This window comes from Bemisia tabaci, chromosome 8 (assembly GCF_918797505.1).
Source record: "Bemisia tabaci chromosome 8, PGI_BMITA_v3".
Taxonomy (NCBI): domain Eukaryota; kingdom Metazoa; phylum Arthropoda; class Insecta; order Hemiptera; family Aleyrodidae; genus Bemisia; species Bemisia tabaci.
Genome location: NC_092800.1, coordinates 29,121,108 through 29,131,446, shown reverse-complemented (window position 1 = coordinate 29,131,446; position 10,339 = coordinate 29,121,108). Strand labels below are relative to the sequence as shown.

The 10,339-nt window shown below is 37.0% G+C and overlaps 1 protein-coding gene and 1 non-coding gene across 2 annotated transcripts in view; both read right to left on the bottom strand.

Moving 5' to 3' along the window:
* The window catches only part of Octalpha2R (alpha2-adrenergic-like octopamine receptor), a 483,262-nt gene that overhangs the window by 12,588 nt on the left and 460,335 nt on the right, over positions 1 to 10,339 (bottom strand). The gene's annotated exons all lie outside the window — the stretch shown is intronic.
* On the bottom strand, positions 8,447 to 8,518 carry TRNAQ-UUG (transfer RNA glutamine (anticodon UUG)). The gene has a single exon. It is a non-coding gene; the product is annotated as a tRNA-Gln (tRNA).

Below are 10,339 nucleotides of genomic sequence, written 5' to 3'. Positions count from 1 at the left end.
GGAAAGCTCTGTACCCTTAAAGGAAGCTTGTCATTCTTGATACGTTGGAGCGTCTTCAATCTCGTATGATTCTGTGCAACACGTATGTTGCGAAATAGTTGCTTGAAACGCCGTAGCACTCCCTGGCGCGGCGGGCGACCAGCGTGACACGCGCACAGGAGCCTACAAACCTAACAGGGATACTCCACGCATTGCGCAACGCGTGAAGTATCCCGTTAGGTTTGTAGGCGCCGGTGCGCATTTCGCTCTGTGTTAGGCTCAAATATTTGAACTCGCGGAGTCAGCGTTTTGCAACTCATGATTTTGAAATATTTGCACGCTCTGCACGGATTAGTCTCATTTAAATTGATGAAAAAAAAAATATGTATTAAAGGAAAATATGACGTGTATTTTGAAAATATGAAGGTGAATCCGTGTCTAATTTAATGATTTCCAAAGCTTTTTAATTTTTATTTTATATTTTGTGCTTTTATTGTGCTGCAGTGTGGTGCATTCGCAACCAAACGCTCAAAATTGGACGTGTTTGACTGAAAAAGATCGACGTAAAAGTGAGTTAAAACCAAAGATTGCGTTCTCCTTGGTTTTTTTCTTTCTCTTTTTCATTTTTGTATAGTTCCTTTCAACACAAGTACGGCTCATTGAGATTGATATCGATGTCATCGCTTGGAAAATGTTTTACAAATATTTGCCGCGTTTTAAAAATATAATGTTTTTAAAATGAAGTAATATTATCATTTGAAAAAAGGTATCACTGTTTCTTATTTTACGCGTGGATGTAAATTACTGGACTAAACAGGTGCCCGGACAAAAAATCGTCGACGGAATGTCCTGAAACCTATGAAATATTTCACAGCCTCGTGAAATTTCATGAAATATTTCACTGCAACTTCTAATCTTTTGTTTCTTTCTTATGTTCATTGCACCCTGGTCACACTCACATACAAGCCCTACGGAATGTTCAAACCTGCGCAAATAAATGGAGACGTATTATTGCAAGTACGTCAAACTACACGTTAAACCGAAAATTTCACCGTGCCATGAATTTGGGTACGTTTGAAAGTGTTATGGGCGTCTTTTTGCCAAAAAATTTGCATAGAATACTATTTCTTACGCTTACATATCAAAAGCTTCATTGGCCGTAAAGCGTACGAGAATCACTTAAACGAAAAGAAATTAGGAGGTAAGCAAATAATGTGCACATCGTTTCTTTTTATTTACCTTCTTTATATTTCTTTTCTCCTCGTAGCTTTTTTTGGAATGAGTACGTCCATTTTTTTTTTTTACTATGCTTTCTACAGACCGGCAAACCGGTTAGAGCCTAGTTAAGCTGCTGGAACTAAACAGCCATACTACAAGCTTCAAATTTTCAGAATTTGGGCCGAAAGAAATCTTTCCGAGCAGGTATACACTATTCACTTCCCTGTAAAGTCGCCACCACCGGAACCTATTCTGCCGTGCTAAGTAGCCCACATAGACATTCGAGAGTTGCCAAATTTTCTTCGATAAAATGTTCATTCTTTAAAAATTTTATGGATATTTTCTATGAAATTTTCAGGAACCTTAGGTAAAATTGTGAAAATTAGGTAAAATTGTGTAAAATTGTGAAAAAATATTTACAAATTTTCTAAAAAATTCGTGATTTACCGAAGGATATTTGGCAACGCCTAAAGGTTCATACGGCGTTCTTCCTCAGCACGGAAGTATTGACCTAGAGTTAGACGTGTTGACCACGAGGCTAACCTGACGGGTATTTCATCCCTTCCCCGATGGATAGTTAAACATCTCCATTTTCGGAGTAGAGATTTGATTAGCAGGGTATCTCTCGGGTTCGACGACACAATGCCGTCGGAAAATCCGGAGTCGTCATTGCGAGGGCGAAGTTGTTTATTATGTGCCCGGATTGCGAATCGAAGGCGCGAAAGAAACCCGATCGACGAGAGCCATGAGGAAACAGCGATGAGCGGACTAACTCGACGCCCCTGGATCAAGGAAATGAGCGACCGGTGGATTCCCTCCCGAGCAAGTTCGCCGCGTACGTCGAGAAAAGAAAACTAAATTGACATCGGGATACGGAACGAAGTAGGAAACTTTCCCCGAGTTTTTACTTATTCCCGAAAACTCATCAGAGGTGTCCAACTTTCTGATAGCGTCGCGGACATGCCGCGGCAACGACCGCCTGTTGCCGAACCGGGAGGCACTGGATTTCGTCTTCCGAGTCATTCTTGTCTTCTAGAAACCGTCGTTTCTCTGACGTCAGGACGTAGCTACTGTTAGAATCCACTCCCTTTAAATAAATTCTTGCTCTGCCTTTGGGGCTCATTTGGAATAGATTCGGTGACACATACCTAATAAGTGGTACACATGAAATATCATACACTGGAAAAGAAAACACATTGGATCTAGAGTCCAGACTCTTGAAAACATTGACAAGAAAAAAGACTCTTGATTCAATCGGATTTTTGATTGAATCAAAACGAAATCCGCTTAAATTAAGAGGCTTGGTTCTTGATTTAAGCTAGATTCTGATTGAATTAAGAGTACTCTTTCTTGTCGATGTTTTTAAGAGTCTGGTATGCCAATGTGTGTCTGGTGGAGCCAATGTGTTTTTCTTCCAGTGTATGGAACACATGATGAGACACACAAGGAAACACAGGTTTCCTTCATTAGTACGGTTAGGCAATTTGAGTCACCAAGGATTCAAAATGGTTATAGCACGTGGTTAAGCACCTTAGCTCAACATTACCGTAATAAACAAGTGAGAAAATGCAGTTATCCTTCAATTCTATGGTTATGCAATTTGAGTCACCCAGGAGAGTTGTATTACGCAATTTAGTTTCTTAACATTAAAGTTCGCGAATTGAACAAGTTAAAATGTGTTTTGTGCATTTTCTTTCTGTAAATACACGCTCCCATATCGTCGCTCCTCTGACGTAAGGGCGTATCTCGATTTCGACGTGAGCCCTGTCTTCCATTGAACTCCATAGTTCCAAGGCTCATGCGGAAATCGAGATACGCCCTTACGTCAGAGGAGCGACGATATCTCTCAATACAAGCTAATGTACTTACTAGAGTACCTAAATATAGGAAGAGTATCGACATGTCAAATCGTAATATGGAGCTTTTGGACCCAGAAGAGGGGAAAACCTTTGAAGCGAAAACCGTCGCTGCCAATCCTCAGTTTTCAATATCAACCCCAAATGGCCAAGCATGTTCATAACTGATCGTTCTTCTGCAAAAATGAGTAAATTTATGAAAACTAAGTCAAATACGTGCTTTAATAACGACAAGTAGTACCAGTTATGATAACGAATCACTTTGGATAATTTTAATTCAGACTGGCTACCTTTTTAGGCCCGTAGAGCTTTATGATGTATGTATGTATGAGCCGCTTTTACGGCGCGCTAGGGCGCTCTGCGACGCCTACTCTTTACAGGAATCCGTCATGGTAGAGATCCTCCAGAAGCTGGCATCTCTTCATCTCTTCACGGATGCCCTCTACCCACCGTTTGGCTGGACGCCCTCTCCGTCGCCTACCTGGGGGGACCCAAGCTTTATGATGTAACCTCAAAATTACTGACATGTCCGTGGTATCCCCATATAGGTGCTGTAGAATAAATAGACAACGTCTACAGAATAGAAAGCTTTATGAGAAAAAATGTACACCATTTTTTTTCGAAGCCCACATCTCTCCACAATTTGATCGTTAGAAACTGCCAAGATAAGACATATTTTTTTTTGGAAAAGTACACATGCATTTATGTATTGATATATGTATGTAATTTTCGAAGTTGTTGGCATAATTTTTTCTGCAGACAATTTGATTTCCATCGGGATTTTTTTCAACTCGCGTAACGCAATTCCCCTCCTGGAGCGTTATGTGATGTAATGTATGAGCGGCCGCTCATAGTGCGTTAAAATTTCCGTTAGCTCTGTCATATATTGTGCTCTTGTCCGGAGATGTTTTCAAAAGAACTATACTTATGACAAAACTTTGAACCTAAGGTCATCTTAAAATCCCATGAAATAGTAGTGCTTAACGAATGATAGTCCCTTTCCGTTACCGTGAAACTTTTTTCATCCCACAAAGGAAGACCGCCCGGTACCTCCGTCAAAAACGGAAGTAAATAAAAACCATGGGCACAGCCACGGATCCAGACTTCAAAAGTCATTCGCTTTTGAAAAAGTGTGCGACCGGGCGTGCGGCCAAGGATGTAGCTAGACAATTAAATGTTTAGAACAAGGCTCGTCCCTTTTGTTGCCCCGTCACGGATAGGTATTGAGAAGGAGGCGAATGAGCGAAATTGAAAAGGCCAAGAAAAACAAAGAGGGAAAATTGTTTTCGCCGAGGAGTCTCTTCCAATTAAAACGCCGTGTTTACCTTTCCATCTCCGCTCGACGAGAGCGCCTCTCTGTCCTCAGGAAAAACGCCGTATGCACATTCAAATGTTGCCAAATTTCAATCAACTACTTTATATTCTCGAGGTGAGTTAAGGATATCTCCCACAGTTTTTTTTTTTTTTTTTTTTTTTTTTTTTTTTTTTTTTTTTTTTGTACTTTAGCGTAAATTGCGAACCAAATTGGAGTCGATTTCTGGTAGAATGGTGTAAATAAGTCAAAAACTGGACGTATTTCTATCAAACGGAACTTTGTGCATTAAGACATGAGCCCTGAGACCCATAAGAATATATGCATAACAGGGCTCAAGTCATAATGCACATAGTTCCGTTTGGCAGAAATACGTCCAATTTTCAAATTATGTTTTGTTTTTGACGGTTGGACTGCATCTTGCAATTTGGAACTATAAATCCTGGCTCTTCTGGAAAAACAGTTATGTGCATAGGGAAACTAATGGCGCATACATTGTTTTTGAACCGGGCTAGAATTTATAGTTCCATATTGCCAAATGCAGTCCAGTTCGTCCTCTCCCGCACGAAGGAACGTATAACTCCATTCCAACAGTGGCGTGGCGTGAATGGACCACTAGACAGGTACGAATTTAAGCGATCTGATACATGTTTCTTAACCAGAATTTCATGTAGAAAACGATTCACACAACGAAAATTACGGAAACCAACTCCTAACGAAGGTATTAACGTTTCTATTTCACATTGGTTACGAGGAATTTGAACTGCCCGCTCACAAGAAACTCAAAACTCTGCGTGAGTCAAATCGCCCACTACAACGGTTTCAGCAAGCTTCTCAATCGAGCAATGTTCATTTCCCATCACGTGTTGTTCAAACTATTAGCAATTTGCTATAACTGAGCCAAAGCGTCAAGATTGAGGTTGCCAGATTTTTATATCGCAGAGACTGTCATGATAACGTTTAGCGCGCGATGTGAATCACATAGAGCATTGAGTTTTCATGAGCGGGTGGTTTGAATTCACGCATTAAGAATCATTAAATATCTTCGTAAGGAGTTAATTTCGGTAATTTTCGTTGTGCGCGTCGTATTCTACGTAAAAGTTTAATGAAGAAACATGTATCAGAATGCTGAAATTCGTACCTTATCTAGTGGTCCATTGCGATAAATCGACTTTCATGCCATTTAAATCTATGGAAAATAATCAATAAACAGGGTGTTAGCAGCAAACACATTAATAATCGATTCTTTACTATCGGTTTAAGTGACATAAAAATCGAAACATCGCAATTCACGCCACGCTACTGCATTCTAAAGTTGCAAAATTGACTGAAACAATTCAATTTTTTACGAGAATGAACCTGCATAATTTCTGTTGAAAATTTGTCTGAGTTTCGCTCGGAATCAGAGGAAAAATTAGGAAAATTTTCAGTTCCGAATTCCCAAAATCATACCGGTTAAATTGAACTTTCCGAGGGCAAATTTGGCAAAATTGAAATGCAGTTATGTTCTTTCGAGCGGGAAACGGCGAGTTTTGGCCTCTTTGAGGATACAAGTAGAGTGTAACAGAGGAAGTCCGAGATTTTTAAAGTATACTTCCGAATTTTCAGAGAGGTCTCTTTTTCTTCTTTATCTCTTTGAAAAAAAGGTAGTGTCTCCATTTTTTTTCTTCAGCTAAATTGTTTACCTGCATGCTTTCATTTAATAACGAGAATTAGTATTGAAACTTTCAAAGTTCACTTCAAGCCTGCTTTTAATACTTAGATGGTCAATTCCCCTCCATCTTCTTGAAAAAAGGCGCACGTCCAAAAATAGAAATTAGCCACAGTGGAGGCTAAAAATTTTCCCATCGAAATGATTATTTTAGAACTTTCAAAATATGTTCAACCGTCCTTTGAACACTCCAATTGACTGTAAGTCATTCTGCTTGACAGCAAAATCAGTTTCTTATACTTTTCCTGTAGAATCACGTTTTTTGGCTTGATGTCCCTCTATCAGAAACCGATTCATTTATCCTTTAAATTTTTAGATATTTAAATTTATTTACGCACGAAATGCTCTGAGAAATTCTAGCAGGAATATCTAAAAAGTTTCCTGGAAATTTCTTTAATCGCTATATGAAACTCGGCAATGTCTGAAGGCTCTTACGACGTTCTCCTTTGCTGCATTGCTAAGGAAAAACCCCGTATGAATCCTCAGGCGTTGCCAAATTTCCGTAGGTAAATCACGAATTTTTGGGAAAATTTGTAGAAATGTTTTCTTCTAATTGCTCAGATAATTTTGTTCACAATTTTACCTAAAGTTCTCGAAAATTTTTCCGCAAAATATTCATGACTTTCCTAAAAAATAAACATTCTCTCGAAGGAAATCGGCAACTCTCAAATCATACGGCGTTTTTCCTTTTAGCGCGGCAATTTGGCGCGGTAGAATAAGTTTCCGATCTCTGGCGAATGCAGATCGCGGAAATTCGGAGTTCGAAACCCACGGAGGGGATGTCGCAACCCTGTCGGTTTTCGCACCTCCCCCGCCCCTGTTTCGAAAACTTCTCGGTGAATTTTATGGGGGATGGTTGAGCTAACGAAAACAAGGGGTGAAAGCTGCCAGTGCACTTTTGTCAGAGGCGCGAGCGTGAAGAGTTTACGTGGGGCTCTATTCGGATAGAGGGAGGAAAAAATCTGATCGGGGCGCGAGACGCGTTTTGAAAGACTGTCAAGAGTCTTTACTATCTCTGCACAAGCCTCGAGGGCAGTGCTGTCGTTTGAAATTTCGAGAATATACACAAAAAGAGCACCGAAAGGTCTGCGAAGAATTTTTTAGAGTTGTTCAGAAAAACGAAAAAAAAAAAATCAGATTTCTGATGTAATGAAAAAAATTATAAAACTTTTATATTTTTTTTTTGAAAAACTCACACTTTTACCAATTGGTTACTTTTCTAGGTTACTAGGTAGGCCTGAGTAGTAACAATGAAAACTTAATACAATGAATAAGAAGAAAAGAAACTGATTATGAAAATAAAAATTATTTTAATCTGATGAAAAATCCGATTTCTAGAAATTTACGCTGTTATTCCTGAAGTACATTATTTTATTTCAGAACTGGATAATATACTTTGGAAAAAGTTAGATTTATATAAAAAATATTAAATTATTTTTTAATCTACCAAATTTGATACTTCAAAGAAAATTTGGTTACTTTGTTAATATAATAATTCAAAGGGTCTTTTTGCCTGTTGTAATTTTTTTTTAAATGCATTTAATTTGGTCACTTGATTTTTTTAAAATTCTAAAGGGTCTTCTTGTCTTTTGTAAATGTTTCAATTTTTATTTAATTGTAATAGTTAACAAAGTTGGTGATACACAAGCAGTAATATTTTTATTGGAATGGGAACTTCATTTTACTAGAACTTCTTTAATTTTCAGGAAATTTACCTAATGACGAATAAAATATTCAATTATGTTATTGAGATGTGATTTAAATGATCGGTTACATTTTTATACATACTGAAATGCATGCTCTGTAGTAAATAATAACGTCTTACGAGTGTGGAATCGTGCCTGACCGCCATCGGTCAGATATTTAAGTAAAGATAAGAACATTTATTTTCTACAAATAATATGATTTCGAATAAAATTATCTGAATATTAATACGGAGAGATCAAGAGCTTCCAAGTTGAATATTTCTTATTTAAAAGGAAAGAAAAGAAAAGTAGAAAAGAAAGTAAATCACTTTCTTCTTCCTTTAGAATAATAGTTGCCACCATGGGTAGTCAAACTCGTCCATTAGATGATAATATTTATATTTTTAATTAAATGCAAAAATTCATACGCACTATATTTGATCAAATTCAAATAAGGTAACTTTATTACTCACTTAGTTCGTTCATTTTACTGCCATTAGAAAAGAAAAAACAACAAAAAATTTATTTTCCCATCATTACCAACGATAAAAATAAATCTCTTATCATATCAGTAAATCTGTTTAAAAGTAATAACTTTTGTTTACATTGGGTACTTAAAGGGCCATGAAGCACCAATAACCATTTCCGGGAAGTTTACCGATGATATCGGTGGTAAAAAGATGAGAGGTTCCACCGAGACTCGAACTCGGATCGCTGGATTCAAAGTCCAGAGTGCTCACCATTACACCATGGAACCGCGGTGAAGGGGGCGGCGAAATCGCGGCTCTTAAGAACAGCGGGTTCGGCGTTCCGCCGCTAGGCGCGCTTATACTCAGCAGTGAGCAATGACGACACTACGAGCGAAACACAGCATGGCCATTTTTAGGTTATGACTCCACTTATCTTACTGGGTCACGAGCGGAGTGCGCGGCTATTATGACAACTTGCGCAGAGTTGCCACGTTTAGCACTTTATTCTACATACGTGAAAAGCGTGTTGCACATTGTGTGCGACGCATTACAAACACCCGCGCTGGAGGATTTTTCGTTTTGCAGATGGAAAAGGTATTTGAGAAGTATGTATATTATTTTCATTAATCTAATAATTTAAATAAATATATAAGGTAATAAATAAAGAATTTGAAACCAAAAAAAAAAAAAAAAAAAAAAAAAAAAAAAAAAAAAAAAAAAAAAAATAGAAGAAATGGGAGGGGGAGGGGAAATTAACAATAAAAATTATTAAAGCATAAAAATATTAAAAAATTAAAAATACAAAAAATTGAAAAATTGAGAAAACTTAGATTGAAAAAATGAAAAATGGGCAAAAAAATCGAAAATATGAAATTTCTTTAAAAATATGTAAAAATAATAAAAAATGAACACAATAAGATATAAACATGCAGAAATACAAGGGACAAACTTTATTGTGAAAAACTGGAACGTTTATATTTTGGGTTCAGAGATAACTTATGAAGTGGAGAGCTTAATTCTATAAATACAAAGAGTGAATTTTTTGTTTGTTTGTTATTTTTTTTTTAAAAGTTGAATTGATTGTGAAGTATGTTTCGTTTACATTTTTTAAGGTCCTGCCTTGTATTACATTTCCCGCTTCTTCTTTTTCTGACGTTTTTCATGGCAAACCAATTGTTGGCCTATGTAAGGAAGAAGTTATAATATGGTCAATGAAGACTGTATCCAAAGACAGATCCCCCCCTAAGCGCTTAGAGTAGAATCAAATAAGTTTTGCTCTTGGAGCCATCGTTTTTTAAAAAGTGACTTTAGTTATTTTAAAACTTCAGCATGTTTTCTGAAGTCCTCATACTCTTGGAAAGTCGATTTTAATAGTGGTCAATCTTCGTTTTCAACAGAAATTTTTTTTTGGCCTCTTTTATCACTGGAAGTTAAATTTTTTGTCCGTACCGTAGACCAACTAAACAGGCTTGTTTTCCTATCAATACGTGCGATAATAATACCGTTTTAAGTTTTTTTGCACTCATAGAGCTATATTCTTGTAGAAGAATAAAACAAAATATCCTTCAAAGTTTTTACTTTCAAAATTTAGCCCCCAAATTGCTCGAAAGTCCGATTTCTAGAATTTTGCGCCATCATTTTTCTCCTAAAAAAGCCAGGAAATGTACTTAAACGCTTAATTTTAATTAATTTCTTTAGAACTAACTTAGAAGATGTGGTAGACAACTTTTTTAAAGAATTTCTACAGGTTTGCTCTTTTTAAAGCTACAAATTGTACAATTTTTTACTGGTCTACGGTACGGACAAACGGGCTACGGTAAGGACGAAGAGGCATTCGTAAATATTACTGTATGCAAGGGCCGAATTATAAAGAACTGAAATTCATTGGGGAATAAACTGCTAAGTTATAGCACAGCTTATAAGTGCCACTTTTATAAATAATTACAGGCAATAAAGGTAAAAAGAGTAAGTAAATCAGTTTTTCAAAAATAATGAATTGCTTTGATTTTAAAGTAAACGCATTAAATAATTATAGGGACAAATCTGAGAAGCTGAGTTCTTAAAACAAGCTTGACAACGTTAGAACGTTTTAGGTGCACTTTTACAAA